Here is a 16,650-nt window from a genome sequence, read left to right on the forward strand (position 1 = left end):
AATAAAAATTTTAAAATCTGAATCAAAGATCACCAAATAGATCACTCACCATGACCAAGTAGGCTTCATCCCAGGGATTCAAGGATGGTCCAATATAGGGGAATAAATCAATATAATCCACTAATGAACAAGCTCAAAGGGAATAAAAAAAGCACTTATGGGATGTTGAAAAATCATTTGACAAAATTCAACACCCCTCCATTTTAAAAGTTTTGAAAAGATCAGGAATTCAAGGCCCGTAACTAAACATAATAAAAGCTATACACAGTAAAACAGTAGCAAACATCATACTAAATGGTGAAAAACTTGAAGCAATACCACTTAAATTACAGACTAGATAAGGATGCCCCTTTTCCCCCTACATATTCCATATAATCCTGGAAGTCCTGGCCAGAGAAATTAAACAGCAAAAGGATGTCAAAGGAATTCAAATGGGACAGGAGGAAACCAAAACATCACTATTTCCAGTTGATATGATAGTAGATTAAGTGACCACAAAAACTTCACCAGAGAATTCTTAGGACTGATAAACAATTTAAGCTAAGTGGCTGGATATAAAATTAACTCAAACAAATCAGTAGCCTTCCTCTAGTCAAAAAATAAACATGCTGAGAAAATAATTATGTAATTTAAACCTTTCACAATAGTCACAAAGAATATAAAATACTTTGGTGTGACCCTAACTAAGCAAGTAAAAGATCTATATGACAAAAACTTCAAGTCTGTGAAGGAGGAAATTGGAGAAGATGGAAATATTCCCCATACTCGTGGATTAGAAACATCACACAATAATAAATCTTGACAAAAGCAATCTACAGATTCAATGCAGTCTGTAAGAAAAGGCCTGAATTTATTTATTTATTTATTTATTTATTTATTTATTTATTTATTTATTTATTTTATTTATCTATCTATCTATCTATCTATTTATTTATTTTTGTGAAAATTTCTTTACTACTTTTGTGTCCACATGGTTTAAAAAGCAAACGTAAAAATAGTCCCCAGGCTAAGGATCACATCCTTTCGAAGGGTTTTATCCCCAGTATGTCGAACCCCTTGGCCATGACAACAGCTACTGCTTCACACAGAAGCATTCGCCACATGTTCACTATCAATACTTTCCCAGTCTGCTGGTCTTTCTCCATACAGTAGCAGCTATCATAGAACTCCGTGAAAGTGGTTGCCAGACCATAAATGTAATCACAGAGAGTGTGGAGAAACAGGTCATATAAGATCTTCTGCAGGATCTCAGGCAACCGTAAAATGCACCGGCCCAGTTCCAACTCCTTCTCATGGTCCAGAATGATCTTGGTTTCCCGAGCAGCTCTCTGCAGCATTTCCTCATCAATATTGGCCAGGCGCGCAATAGACCTGATTCTGGTGAAGGCGTACAGTAGGTAAGCAGCCGTGTTCCCTCTGTCATCCAGCATCTTGTCAAAGGAGAATATGTAGTCATTGAGGCGATTATGATGTCCGATGTGTTGTAAGTATAGCCCCCATCCGATTTCACTATTGTCAATGGCAGAGAACACCCAGGCACGGACACAAGCTTTCTGTCAGCATCCACTTGCACAAACCCTTTATCTTCAAATTCCTTTACAATATCCTTCATCCTGTCTTTTAGAAGGATTCTCCTCTTTCTATTAAAGTTATGTCCAATGCATCATAGATTTTACTAAACTCTTAGCTGGAGATGTCACAGATGAAATTCCAGGCTTTCATGATATCTGGGCTTTTACTCTGCAGCAAAACGACACACTGATAGGTTCGCTTCTTAAAGTCCTCCTCAGCATCAAACCTCTTCTTAGATTCCTTATAAAAGGCCTGAAGATTTCCAATAGGAGGTGAAACTGTCAGATCATCTGGAAGTTTGTCTTGCAGGTGGGCGATGAGCATGCCAAACTGGGTTCCCCAATCCCCTACATGGTTTAACCTTAGCACACTGGATCCTGCAAATTCAAAGAGGCGTTTCATACTTTTTCCTATGATGGTTGACCTGAGGTGACCAACGTGCATCTCTTTAGCTATGTTGGGAGAGGAAAAGTCAACTATGACCTTTTCACTCTCTACAAGCACAGGCAGTTGAACTCTGTTCACGAGGAGATTGGTTAACTGTTCTGACACAAAGTCCTTTCTCAGGTGCACATTAATGAAACCAGGACCCGCAATTTCAACCTTGTCAATATCATCACTGTTCGGCCGGTGCTTGATAATGTTTTCTGCGATATCTCTAGGACTCACTTTCTGTTCCTTTGCTTTTAGCATCCATGGCACTGTTACATTGATAGTCTCCAAACTTGGGCTGTTGACTTGGTGTTACAACCAGGGAAGGATTCTCCAAGTCTGGATATGCAGCCTTAATGGCACAGTCAAAGACTTCCTGCAAGGGCCTGAATTTATAGAAACAAATTTGGAATATGTATATTAGTATGTGTGTGTGTGTGTGTGTGTGTACTTATGTCTATAAGTATATATTATATGTGAGTTTGTCTATAAGTATGTATGTATACATCTGTGTATGTATACATATTTTTTCAACATAGGTTTATAAAGAAATAATGCAAAATAGTCATCCAGACATTCTGAAATATGAAATGAAATAATGATAAATTATTCAACCGCCTTGGTAATTTCAACTCACAAGTCCCCATCCAACTACTAAGCTAAACATAAGGGGTTAATTTTGGATGTAAAATTATTCCTACATGTTCTGGCTTTGAAGATTAATAATGGGATTTTATAACTGAGATATTTTCAGATCTAGTCAATATTCTGTTAAGAAAAGCTGGAGATTCCAAATATATTAGTTATATTTAATTTAACACTACAATTATAGAATTTTTATTGATGACTTTTAAAAAATGCATTGCCTAATTCATCTCTTCACTATGAACATTATACTGATCACTTGTCATAAATCTCAGCTTGCAGAGATACAACTACAATCTGAGTTCTAGTACAAAATAATGTCACACACTGAATATTATAACTTCCTGAGCAAGTAGTACATGAAGATGAATTAGGAGAAAGTGAAGTGAAGAACTAGCACTTTGTGGAATGAAAGTATAATAAAAGCCGCTTGACTGATAGCCCAATTGTAGAACTAAAGATAAGTCTAGGGCCTAGGGCATATTTCTCATAACATGCAAAATAACAATCTGTAAATGTCCATGTCTAAGTTTAGAAGCCCAACTCACTTGCTGAATCAGAAAATATAAAATAAGCATGGACTGTTCTTGACTCTTGTGACAGTTGAGTATTTGGCATCAACATTCTTTAATGATATATAGCTAAAAAAGAAGATTTTAAATGATTTGTTAAGTATTTACACATAGATCACATAAAAATGATAAGTGGTCTGGAGACAAGAGTATACACTGAGACAAATATGAGAATGCATTGTGCATTCTTTATTCTTAATGTGGAGTGATGAGGTGTTAATAGTATCTCATGTGGCTCAGGTGGGTATAGAAGTGAATAGTCAATCTACTTTGAGCCTGAGGCGGGTGACCCTGCTTCTAGCCATCTGCCAGAGCTCTCTGGATTTGTGAATATAGGGCACACACACACACACACACACACACACACACACACACACACACAGAGAGAGAGAGAGAGAGAGAGAGAGAGAGAGAGAGAGAGAGAGAGAGAGAGAGAGAGAGAGAGAGAGACAGAGACAAAGACAGGGACAGAGACAGAGCAAAAACAAGCCCAAAAACCCTTTCTATCTTGAGATGCCTTGCCTAGCTCAATTGCTAAACACTCCCAAACCTCCCCATGGCCAACACACAATCCCCTTTGGCATTCCTGAGTTAACATTTTCTAAATCTATATTTTGTCATTGTTACAGATGCAATAGGTAGAGTGGCTTCTTGGTTCACTTTCCTGAATTCTTACATGTCTCTCAGGAGACCTTTTATTTTGATTTTTCTGCTTTTCTGTTATAGAGATTTTCTTCTTCCTTTGAACTTTGTCTTTTTTCCTGGAAATCTAAAAGTCCAGTCTCTGTCTCTCTGCCCAGCTATTGACTCTTAGCAACTTTATTTCTCAATCAGAGCCAACTAGCATCAGGCTTCCTTTAGCCTAAATGCAAGACACAGCAAACAAGATTTTTGGGGGTAACACAATTAGCATAAGAACACAATCCACTGCAGATGGGCTACATTTTTTTTTTTTGTCACAAAAGGTGGCTTAAGCTCCTGAACTTCTTACCTTAAGCTCCCAAAGTTTTAGGAATGTACTAGTATGCTATTTAGTATTTTATGTTGCTAATTATAAAATATTGATAGGTAATACAATTGTAAAAACCTAAAGAGCCACAATAATACTTATGTTTTCATACTATTATCATTTTCTGTGCATCCTATTTTTAAAAGAATGGATGCATCTTTTCTTCATCAACACAACAAAATAAAAGTAAAAGTAACATTAACTTTATTTATTGTTTTGGAACCTAATGAATAACTTTAGAGAAATCTGAATCTAGTCAGATACATTATTTTATCTCTAACAGATGATTTGTCAAATGTAACTTATAATATATACTGCATCTGACATTTTTCCCTGTAGGCTAAATAATTTTACTTTAATTGTTATCCTGCAGTATTAACAGATTGAATGCGTTTAGGCTTTTTCATATTTCAGATAAAGAAAGTCACATCAGTGAGTTAATTCACTACCTGATCTCAGAATTTTTCTTAAGCCAACCACAGAAACATGATATTTAAGTATATTTAAGCAATTTTCTCTCAGACAAAATAGTTATTATTCAAAATCAATAGGATTAACTCTTAGAACGGAATTGCTGTACTACACATGCATTAGTAAGAATGATAAAAAAGATCTTCTAATATATATTGGCTCTTCCTATACACAATATTAACAATCACCAATCAAAAGAAAATTAATTTACACTGCTATTACCCTGCCAAACAGGGTTCATAAAATAATACTAAGGTTCTCTCTCTCTCTCTCTTTTTTTTTTTTTTTTTTTTTTTTTTTTGCTTAAAAGTTTTGGGAAAAATTTTATTAATTAATTTATTTTATAAAATACTATCATAGCTCACAAAATTTGTTACATAATAATATATGATGAATACATATTTTTTTTTCATTTTTCTTTTTTTTTTTTTTTTTCCTAAGGACTGAGGTTTTCACATTTTGGCCTTCCTTATTTTTGAGCTTCATATGGTCTGAGAGTTGTTTGTTGGGTATTAAGAGCTTTCTAGGGCTAGTACCCAATTATCAGTGATTGCATATTGTGTCTTTTCTTTTTTGACTGGGTTAAATTATTCTCTAGTTTCACCCATTGGCTACGAATCTCATAAAGTCATTGTTTCTAACAGATGAATAGTAATTGTGTAAATGTACCACAATTTTTGTATCCATTCATCTACTGAAGGATGTCTAGGTTCTTTCCAGCTTCTGGCTTCATAAATAAGGCTGCTATGAACATGGTGAAGCATATGTCCTTATTATATGTTGAAGCATCCTTGGGGTATATGCCCAGAAGTGGACTATCTGGGTCTCCAAGTAGTATTATGTCCAACTTTTGGAGGAACGACCAGACTGATTTCCAGAGTGGTTGTTCCAGCTTACAACCCCACCAACAATGAAGGAGTATTTCTCTTTCTACAAATCTGCTGTAATCTGACATTTTGATCTTAGCCATTCTGACTGGTGTGAGGTAGAATTTCAGGGTTGTTTGGATTAATATTTTCCTGATGAACAGGGATGTTGAACATTTCATTAGATGCTTCTCAGCCATTCAATAATCCTCACCTGAGAATTCATTGTTTAACTATGTAACTCATTTTTTAATAAGATTGTTTGATTCTCTGAAGTTCAACTTCTTGAGTTATTTGTATATATTGGATATTAGACCTCTATCAGATGTGGAATTGGTAAAGATACTTTCCCAGTCTGCTGGCTGCCATTTGTTTTCTTGACGGTGTCCTTAGACTTACAGAAACTTTGTAATCTCATGAAGTCCCATTTATTGTTCCTTGACCTTAGAACATAGGCCATTGGTGTTCTGTTCAGGAAATTTAACAATGATCCTATGTGTTCTAAGCTTCTTCCTACTTTCTTTTCTAGTATTTTCAGTGTACCTGCTTTTATATGGAGATCTTTGATCTACCGGTACTTGAGCTTTGTACAAGGAGATAAGAAAGGATTGATTTGCATTCCTATGCATGCTTATTGCCAGTTGAACAAATGATATTTATTGAAGAGGCTGTTCTTTCCATTGAATGCTTTCAGCTCCTTTGTCAAAGATCAAGTGACCATATGCGTGAAAACTCATTTCTGGACCTTCATTTGTGTTCCATTGATCTAAGTGCCTATCTTTGTACCAATACCATGCAGTTATTTAACACAATTGCTTTGTAATATAGCTTAAGGTCAGGGATGAAGACTATTGCAGAAGTTTTCTTGTTGTTGAGAATAAATTTTGATATTCTAGGTTTCTTGATATTCCAGATGAATTTTCAAATTGCTCTTTCCAACTCTATGAAGAATTGAGTTGGCATTTTGATGGGGTTAGCATTGAATCTGTAGATTGATTTTGGTAAGATGGCCATTTTTAGAATATTGATTTTTCTAACCCATGAGCATGGGAGATTTTTCTATCTTTTGAGATCTTCAATTTTCTTCTTCAGAGATTATAAGTTTTATTCATACGCATCTTTCACTTGCTTAGTTAGGGTCAAATTAAAGTGTTTCTTATTGTTTGTGATTATTGTGAAGGGTATTTCTCTTTAATATCTTTCTTAGCCAGTCAGTTTATTTATTTATTTATTTACTTATTTATTTATTTATTTATTTATTTATTTATTTATGATTAGAGAAAGGCTACTGATTTGTTTGAGCTAAATTTATATCCAGCCACTTTGCTGAAGTTGTTTACCATCTGTAAAAGTTCTCTTGTGGAATTTTTGGGGCCACTTAAGTATACTATCATGTTATCTGCAAATAGTGATATTTTGACTTCTTCCTTTCTGATTTGTTTCTCTTTGACTTCCTTTTGTTGTCTACCTGCTCTGGCCAGGACTTCCATACTATATTGAATATATAGGGAGATAGTATGCAGCCTCTTCTAGTCCTTGAATTTAGTGTGATTGCTTTAAGATTCTTACCATTTAGTTTGATGTTGGCTACTGGTTTGCTTTTGCACTGTGTTTAGCTATGAGTCTTGGATTCCTGCTCTTTTCAAAACATTTAAAATGAAGGGTTGTAGAATTTTGTCAAATGCTTTCACAGCATCTAATGTGATGATTTGTGTTTGTTTGTTTTTTCTTTGAGTTTGTTTACATGGTGGATTACATTTATGCATTTTCATATATTGAACCATCCCTGCATCTTAGGGATGAAGCCTACTTGTTCATGGTGAATGATGGTTTTGCTGTTTTCCGAGTTTGAGTTTCCAGTACTTATTCAATATTTTGTATCAATATTCATGAAGAAGATTGGTCAGAAGTTTTCTTTCCTTATAGGGTCTTTGGATGGTTTAAGAATAAGAATGATTGTAGCTTCAAATAATGAGTTGAATAGTATTCCTATATCTCTATTTTGTGGAATAGTTTGGAGAGTATTGTAATTAGGTCTTCTATGAAAGTCTGATAGAATTCTGCACTGAACCCATCTGGTCATGGGCTTTTATTGTTTGAAAGGCTTTCATGACAGCTTTTATTTTTTGAGGTATTATGGGACTGTTGAGATGGTTTATTTGATCCTGCTTTATATATCTTCCATTTCTTCCAGATTTTCCAGTTTTGTTGAGTATAGGCTTTTGTAGTAGGAATTAATGTATTTGGTTAAGGGGTTATGATCTTGTGGATTTTCTCACAAAAAAACAGTTCCTGATTTTGTTTATTATTTTTATGTTTTTTTTTGTTTCTACTTGGTTTATTTCTGCTCTGAGTTTGATTATTTCCTGTGGTCTACTCCTCTTGGGTGTACCTGCTTTTTTGTTGTTGTTGTCATTTTTTTTTTTTTGGTTCTAGAGCTTTTATCTGTGATATCAAGTTGCTAGTGTATGCTTTCTCCAATTACTTTTTGGAGGCATTCAGAGCTATGAGTCTTCTTCTTAGTACTGCTTTCATTGCATCCCATAGGTTAGGGTATGTTGTACTTTCATTTTCATTAACTTCAAATAAGTCCTTTTTTTAAATTTCTTCCTTGACCATGTTATTGTTGAGTAGTGCATTGCACAGCTTCCATGTGTACAAGGGCTTTTTGTTGTCTTTGCTGTTATTAAAGACCAGCCTTAGTCCATGGTGATCTGATAGGGTAAATGGGAGTATTTCAATCTTCTTATATCTGTTGAGGCTTGTTTTGTAACAGACTATATGGGCACTTTTGAAGAAAGTGCCCTGAGGTACTGAGAAGAAGGTATATTCTTTTGTTTTAGGATGAAATATTTTGTAGATGTTTATTCATTCCAATTGGTTCATAACTTATGCTAGTTTCACTGTATCTAATTTCAGTTTCTTCTTCCATGATATGTCCCTTGATGAGAGTGGATTGGTGAAGTCTCCCAGTATTATTTTGGGTGGTGCAAGATATGCTTTTAGCTTAGTAGGGTATCTTTTATGAATGTGTGTACACTTTTTTTTTTTTTTTGGAGCATAGATTTTTCAGGATTGAGAGATCATTTTGACAGATTTTTCCTGTGATGAGTAAATGTGCCCTACCTTATCTTTTTTGATAAGTTTTGTTTGAAAATCTCTTTCATTTGGTATTAGAATGGCTACTCTTGTTTGTTTTGGGGACATTTTCTTTAAAGTTTTTTTTTCCCAGCCTTTTACTCTAAGGTAGTGTCTGTCTTTGTCTTTGAGATGAGTTTCCTTATGAAGCAAAATAATAGATGTTGTTTATGTATCCAGTCTGAATGTCTAAATCTCTTTATTGGGGAGTTAAGTCTATTGATGTTCACAGATATTAAGAAATAGTGATTGGTTTTTTGTTTTTTTTTTTTTTTTGTTGTTGTTTTTAGAGGTAGAGTTATGCTTGTGTGAATTTCTGCTTTTGGTTTTCTTGCATAATTATTTTCTTGTTTTCCTAATATGTAGTTTCCCTACTTGTGTTGGATTTTCCATTTATTATCCTTTGTAGGGTTGGATTTTTTGTCATATATTGTGTAACTTTGGTTTTATCCTAAAATATTTTGGTCTCTGCATCTATGGTAATTGAGAGTTTTCCTAAATGTAGTCACCTGGACTGACATATGTGTTCTCTTAGAGTGTGGATGATGTCTGTCCAGGATCTTCTAGCTTTCATTGTCTTTGTTGATAAGTCTGGTGTAATTCTGATTGGTCAGCATTTCTGTGTTTGTTACCTGCCCTTTTATTCTCAGTGTTTTTACTATTATTTCTTTGTTATGCACATTTGGTGTTTTGAATCTTATGTGTTGGGAAGAATTTATTTTCTGGTCAAATCTATTTGGATTTCTCTAGGCTTCTTATATATCCATAGTCATCTCATTTATAAAGTTAGAGACAGGAGCGCCAAACAGGGCTCAGCCCATCTGCCACCTGGACCAGCAGTTCCCAAAGATAAAGGCCTGGTGAGAAGGAGATCTGAGTTACCAGGGGGCAGAGAGATCTCTGCCGAGTGCAAACTGAAAGCACGCCCCTACCCTGCCTGATCCAGGGACCAGGAACCCAGCATTGGGACCTCTGTTCCCACCTGGTGGCCTTGGGGCAGAGAACAGGGCTCAGACCATCTGTCACCTGGACCAGTGGAGATCCAGGGACACAGACCAGGTATAAGGGAAAGGCAAGAACATATCACTGACAACAAGATGGCAAGAGGAAAGCAAAAGAGCATATCCGAAGCAAACCAAGACAACCTTGCAACACCAGTACCCAGCTCACCCATCACAGCAAACAGCAGAATGCCAAACAGTTTAGAAAAAGAAGACACAGACCTAAAATCATACCTGAAGATGATGATAGCGATCCTTAAACAAGAACGGGAGGAAAAGCAAAAAGAATCAGAATCTTTTAAAGAGGAAACAAGAAAAACACTCGAAGAACTCAAAGAACAGGATAACCAAAGAGATGAAGGAATGGAAGATGTAATTTAAAATGGAAATTGAAACAATAAAGAAAACACTAAAAAAGATAACCCTAGAGGTAGAACACCTAAAAAAGAAATCAGGAGTCACAGATGCAAGCATTTCTAATAGATTACAAGAGATGGAAGAGAGAATCTCTGGAAACGAAGACAACATTAAAAACATAGAAAAAACAGTCAGAGAAGATGCAAAAACCAAAAAGCTCCTAACCCAAAATGTCCAGGAGATCCAGGACACAATGAGAAGACCAAACTTAAGGATAATAGGAATAGAAGAGGGAGAAGAATATCAACTAAGAAGCACAGAAAATATCTTCAACAAAAGTGTAGAATAAAACTTCCCTACCCTTAAAAATGAGATGACCACAAGCATAAAGGAAGCCTTCAGAAGTCCAAATAGGTTGGACAAGAAAGGAAATTCCTCCTGACACATAATAGTCAAAACACCAAGTGCCCAAAGCAAATAAAGAAGACTAAAATCAGTAAGGAAAAAAGGTCAGGTAACATATAAAGGCAGACCAATCAGAATCACAACTGATTTCTCAACAGAGACTATGAAAGCTAGAAGAGCCTGGACAGACATCATGCACACCCTAAGAGAGCACAAGTGCCAGCAACAGGTGCTATACCCAGCAAAACTATCACTCACTATAGATGGAGAGATGAAGATATTCCAGGACAAAACTAAATTTATACAATATATGACCACAAACCAGCACTACAATGAATTATAGGTGAAAAATAAAATACAATGAGGGGAACTACATCCTAGTAAAAACAAGTAAACTCCTAAGCAAGAAAACCAAAGAAGAAAGAGACACAGAAACAACTCAACTTTCAAAAGCAATAATAGCAGAAAAGAGAAACCACTATTCCTTGATATCTATTAACATAAATGGACTCACCTCCCCAATAAAAAGACATAGGCTATTAGACTGGATATATAAACAAAATCCAGCCTTTTGCTGCATACAGTAAACTCATTTCAAAGACAAAGACAGACACTATCTCTGAGTAAAAGGTTGGGAAAAAAAACTTCTAACCAAACAGCCCTAAGAAGCAAGCTGGACTGACTATTCTAATATCAAATAAAGAAAATTTCCAACCAAAAGTTATCAAAAAAGATAAGGAAGGACACTTTTTACTCATTACAGGGGAAATCTGTCAGGAGGAACTCTCAATCCTTAACATATATTCTCCAAATACAAAAGCACCCACATTCATAAAAGAAACCCTACTAAAGCTCAAAAAATACATTTCACCTCACACAATAATAGTAGTAGACTTTAAAACCCCACTCTCAACAATGGACAGATCATGGAAACAGAAACTGAACAAAGACACTATAAAACAGGAAAAGACTAAGAACCAAATGGAATTAATAGACATCTACATAACATATCATCTTAAAGTAAAATAATACACCTTCTTCTTAGCACCTCATGGCACCTTCTCGAAAATTGACCACATAATTGGACACAGACCGAGCCTCAATGGATATAAGAAGATTGAAATACTCCCATGCATCCCCTCAGATCACCATGTTCTAAGGCTGGTATTTAACAACAACTAAGAAAACAAAATGCCCACAAACACATCGAAACTAAACAACGCTCTGTTAAATGATAGCAGGTTCAAAGAAGAAATAAAGAAAGAAATTAAGGATTTTCTAGAATTCAATGAAAACAAAAACACAACATACCCAAACCTATGGGATGCAATGAAAGCAGTATTGAGGGGAATACTCATAGCCCTGAGCTCTTCCAAAAAGAAACTGGAGAGACCATACATCAGGAACTTGACAGCCTAGCTAAAAGCTCTAGAACAAAAGGAAGCAAATACACCCAAGAGGAGTAGACTGGAAGAAATAATCTACCTTAGGGCAGAAATAGACCAAATAGAAACAAAAAGAACCATTGACAGAATCAAAAAAAAAAAAAAAAAAAAAAAAAAAAAAAAAAAAAAAAAAACAAGAGCTGGTTCTTTGAGAAAATCAACGAGATTGATAAACACATAGCCAGACTAACTAGTGGGAAAAAAGAGAGTATACAAATTAACAAACTCAGAAAGGAAAGTGGATAACATCACAACTGAAACTGAGAAAATCAAAGAAATCATACTACAAAAGCCTATACGCCACAAAGTTGGAAATTCTGAAGGAAATGAATGAATTCCTAGATAGATACAAGGTCCTAAAGTTAAACAAGCACCATGTAAACCATCTAAATAATCCCATAAAACCTTAAGAAATAGAAGAAGTCATCAAAAGCCTCCCAGCCAAAAAAGTACAGGTCCAGACAGGTTCAGTGCAGAATTTTATCAGACATTTATTGCGGACATAACACCAATACTCTCCAAACTATTCCACAAGATAAAATCAGATGGAATACTACCTAACAGATTTTTTGAGGCTACTCTAACCTTCTTTCCTGAACCACACCAAGACCCTACAAGGAAAGAGAACTTCAGACCAATCTCACTCATGAATATTGATGCAAAAACACTCAACAAAATCCTTGCAAACCAAATCCAAGAACACATCAAAACGATCACTCATGATGAAGTAGGCTTCATCCCTGGGATGCAGGGATGGTTTAATATAAGGAAATCCATCATGTAATCCACCACATAAAAAAAAACCTCAAAGAAAAAAATCACATGGTCATCTCACTAGATGCTGAGAAAGCATTTGACAAAATCCAACACCCCTTCATCTTAAAAGTCCTGGAAAGAACAGGAATCCAAGGTCCATTCCTAAACATAATAAAAGCAATACACAGCAAACTAACAGCCAACATCAAACTTAACTATGGGAAACTTGTAGCAATCACATTAAAATCAGGGACTTGATAAGGCTGCCCACTCTCCCCCTACCTATTCAACATAATACTGGAAATACTGGCTGGAGATATTAGAGAGCTAAAGGAGATCAAGTGGATACAAATTGGAAAAGATGAAGTAAAAACATCACTCGTTGCATATGATATGATAGTGTACTTAAGTGACCCCATCAATTCCACCAAAGAACTCCTACAGCTGAAAAACAAGTTCAGCAAAGTGGCTGGACACAAAATGAACTCAAACAAATCAGTAGCCTTCCTATACTCAAAGGACAAACATGTGGAGAGAGAAATTAGGGAAAAGATACACTCCACAATAGTAACAAAAACTATGAAATACCTTGGTGTGTCTCTAACTAAGCAAGTGAATGACCTGTATGACAAGAACTTAATCGTCTAAAGAAGGAAATCGAGGAAGATCTCAGAAAATGGAAAGATCTCCCATGTTCATGGATTGGAAGGGTCAACATTTTAAAAATGGCCATCCTACCAAAAGCAATCTACACATTCAATGTAATCCCCATCAAAATTCCAACTGAGTTCTTTATTGAGTTAGAAAGATCAATGTACAATTTCATCTGGAATAACAAAAGACCTAGAATAGTGAAATTCATCCTCAACAACAAGAAAACATCTTCGGGAATCACTATCACTGACCTCAAGCTATAATACAAGGCAATTGTGCTGAAAACTGCATGGTACTGGTACAGAAATAATCAAGTGGATCAATGGAATAGAAAAGAAGATCCAGAAATGAGCCCTCACATATATGGTCACCTGATTTTTGACAAAGGAGCTGTAAACATTCAATGGAAAAAGGACAGCCTATTCAACAAATGGTGTTGGTCCAACTGGCACTCAGCATGCAGTAGAATAAAAATAGACCCTTTCTTATCTCCTTGTAAAAAGCTCTAGTGTAAGTTGATCAAAAATCTCCACATTAAACCAGATACACTGAAAGTATTAGATGAGAAAATAGAGAAAACCTTAGAACACATAGGCACAGGAGAAAATTTTCTGAACAAAACACCAATGGCTCAAGCTCTAAGTTCAAAGATTAACAAATGGGATTTAATGAGATTGCAAAATTTCTGTAAGGCTAAAGACATTGTCAAGAAAACAAAATGGCAGCAAACAAAATGGGAAAAGATCTTTACCAACTCCACATCATATAAAAGCCTAATATCCAAGGTATACAAGGAACTCAAAAAGCTAGACACCAGAGAATCAAACAACCCTATTAAAAAATGGGGCACAGAGCTAAACAAAACGTTCTCAGTTGAGGAATATCGAATGGCTGAGAAGCATCTAAAGAAGTGCTAGACATCCTTAGCCATCAGGGAATTGCAAATCAAAACAACCCTGAGATTCCACCTCACACCAGTCAGATTGGCCAAGATCCAAAACTCAGATGACAGCAGATGCTGGTGAGGTTGCAGAGAAAGAGGAACACTCCTCCACTGTTGGTGAGGTTGTAAACTGGTACAACCACTCTGGAAATCAGTCTGGCGATTTCTCAGAAAATTGGGCATAGTACTATCTGAAGATCCAGCTATTCCACTTCTGGGCATATACCCCAGAGACACTCCAATATACAACAAAAATACATATACCACAATGTTCATAGCAGCTCTATTTATAATAGCCAGAAGCTGGAAAGAACCCAGATGTCCTTCAGTAGATGAATGGATACAAAAATTGTGGTACATTTACACAATGGAATACTACTCAGCCATCAGAAACAATGACTTAACCAAATTCTTAAGAAAATGGTTGGAACTACAGAATATCAACCTGAGTGAGATAACCCAGTCACAAAAGAACAAACATAATATGCAGTCACTGATAGTTGGATGCTAACCCCAGAGGCTCTCACTGTCCCAGAAACAACTCACAGACTTTGTGAAGTTCAAGAAAAAAAAATATTATGCTCAATCCTTACACACCAAGAAAACTTTGACTAATTCCGTGTTACATCCTGTTTTAAATGTACTTTTTGCTCATTGTAAGTAGTAAGACCTTAATGCAGAGTATTACACCTTAAAAAAAAAGAAAAAAAAAACAAACACTGACAAAAATGTATTTATGTACATTTTTGCAAAAATGTTTAATTTCTTTTCTTTTATCTTTGTTTTTTTAAATAAAGTTTACAAAAATAAAGTTAGAGAAATTTCTTCTATGATTTCTTTAAAGATATATACTGTGCCATTTAGTTGATATTCTTCACCCTCTTCTAAACTATTATTCTTAGGTTTTGTCTTCCCATTCGATCTTTTGGACATCTTTGTTTAGGAGCTTTTAGGTCTTTGCATCTTCTCTGAATGTTGTGTTTATATTTTCTATGTTTTCTTTGGCCCCTGGGGTCCTTGCTTCCATCTCATGTAGTCTGTTGTTGATGCTTGTATGTATGACTCCTGATTTCTTTCTTAGGTCTTCTATCTTCACAGTTTTTTCTTTCTCTGATTTCTTTTTTTGTATCTGTTTCCATTTTCGACTCTGTAACTTGTTTGGTTGTGATTTCCTGTATTTCTTTGAGTGATTTCTCCTGGCTCCTCTGTTATTGTTTAAGGGTGTTGTTCATATACTTCTCGAAGATCTCCATCTTCATCATGAAGTTTGATTTTAAGTCTAAATCTTGTTTTTCTGGAGTGTTGGGATATATCCATTACTTGCTGTGGTTGAGAACTAGGTTCTTATGTGTCCAGGTTTTCTTGTTTTCCATTGCTTAGGTTCTTATACTTTTCTCTTGCCATGTTGTTGTCAGTGATTATAGGTGATCTTTTTGTTTCTGACTAGTCCTTTTCTCTCTTGTGGGTCTGAAGGCCTGTGGGCTCAGGAGGGAGATTGTTCCTGAGTGTTTGTCTCTTTGTGAGCAAGCAGTGAATTCTATTGGCAGTGACTCAGTTTTCTCTTTGTGAGATCATGTATATAAGCTCTTGCAAGGCTGTTCTGGGAATCAGCTCTCTGCCCACAGGTCCAGAGTCTTAATGGAGGCAACAGGGTTCTTTCTCTAGTCCAAAAAGGACCCTTTTCCAGAGAGTACCACACTCCCTGTGCTCCCAGAACTCCCTGTGTTCCCTCACCAGACAGTGGGAAGGCTCACCTTTTCTCCAGGTAGGAAACACATGAGCATCTGATCTAGGAGCTCTACCCTTCTGTGGGCAGATCACCAATCCAGATGACAGAGACCCAGCCCTCTCTGTGGGCCAGAAATGAAGCTTCTTCAGAAAGTACTGTACTTCCTGTGTTCTGAGAACTTCCGATGTGACCTCCCCAGACCTGTGCTCCAGGTTCACTCCTGGTCCAGGTGTAAAAACACCTGTGCAGATGTTCTGTGAGCTCAGCCTCCTGCAGGCAGATCCCAATTCCCGGTGGTGGAGACCTGGCCCTCACTGTGGGTTGCAAGGACACTTTTCCAGAGAGCATTCGCCTCTCTGGGCTCTGAGAACTCCTGGTGTGACCTCCTTGGGCCTATGTGTCAGGATCCCCTCTGGTGTAAAAGTGCCTGTGCAGCTGATGTGCTAGCTCAGTCTTCTCTAGGCAGATCCCGAGTATCTCCAGTTCTGATGCTGGAGACTATGCACTCACTGTGGGCCAAAAATGGCCCTACTTCAGAGAGCACCATGCTCTCTGTGCTCTGAGAACTCCCTCTGTGACCTCCCCAAGCCTGTACCACAGGCTTCCTTCTTGTCCAGGTAGAAAAGTGCCTATGCAATTGATCTGGGAACACAGC

The 16,650-nt window shown here is 36.4% G+C and overlaps 1 pseudogene across 1 annotated transcript; it reads right to left on the reverse strand.

The window, feature by feature from the left end:
* Nucleotides 1-1,013: 1,013 nt before the first annotated feature.
* LOC308414995 (arginine--tRNA ligase, cytoplasmic-like) lies at nucleotides 1,014-16,343 on the reverse strand (annotated as a pseudogene). The gene is made up of 3 exons: nucleotides 16,069-16,343; nucleotides 1,463-2,390; nucleotides 1,014-1,430 (listed from the first exon to the last, which is right to left on the reverse strand). The product of its transcript is annotated as an arginine--tRNA ligase, cytoplasmic-like (transcript).
* Nucleotides 16,344-16,650: the final 307 nt, after the last annotated feature.

This window comes from Micromys minutus (assembly GCF_963924665.1).
Source record: "Micromys minutus genome assembly, chromosome: X".
NCBI classification, from domain to species: domain Eukaryota; kingdom Metazoa; phylum Chordata; class Mammalia; order Rodentia; family Muridae; genus Micromys; species Micromys minutus.